We start from the raw sequence: 518 nt of genomic DNA, 5'->3' as shown, positions 1-518 counted from the left end.
AAGTGCAGAAACATGGTTATTTTTTAAAACATGGTTATTTTCTTTTTTCAATAAAGTTAACCAGTACTCACTCACCACCATCATCATCAGTTACAAACCATGATCTTTTTTTTTTCAAGTGCATGGTCATTTTTTTCACAGACCTTAAGAAAATGACGCCAACCTAATAGGGAGTAAGAAGACCAAAGTGTACATAACATGCGAATGGTGTTCAGGTGGTTTCAATTTACCTCGGGACTACTGCATCTAAGCAAAATCACACACGTACTTTTTAAAGAAAACAGAGAGAAAAAGGGCTTCAGTACATTCTTGCGTTTTCCGTTCTCCCCTTCGATGTTTTATCCACACCCGCATCAGTTTACACATTTTTGTCAAGTAGCATTACCCGCAACGTTTCATAATACTTATCGTGGAAAACGGGGAGCAAAATATATGTGTAGATTATATTCTGTCGTTCAGCAACGCCAACAAGCAAAATATCATCAAACTGATGAGGAAACTAAAAAATAAAACGAAAA

This window comes from Penaeus monodon, chromosome 15 (assembly GCF_015228065.2).
Source record: "Penaeus monodon isolate SGIC_2016 chromosome 15, NSTDA_Pmon_1, whole genome shotgun sequence".
Taxonomy (NCBI): Eukaryota; Metazoa; Arthropoda; class Malacostraca; order Decapoda; family Penaeidae; genus Penaeus; species Penaeus monodon.
The sequence above is the reverse complement of the archived record's forward strand: the minus strand, read 5'-3'. Positions refer to the sequence as shown.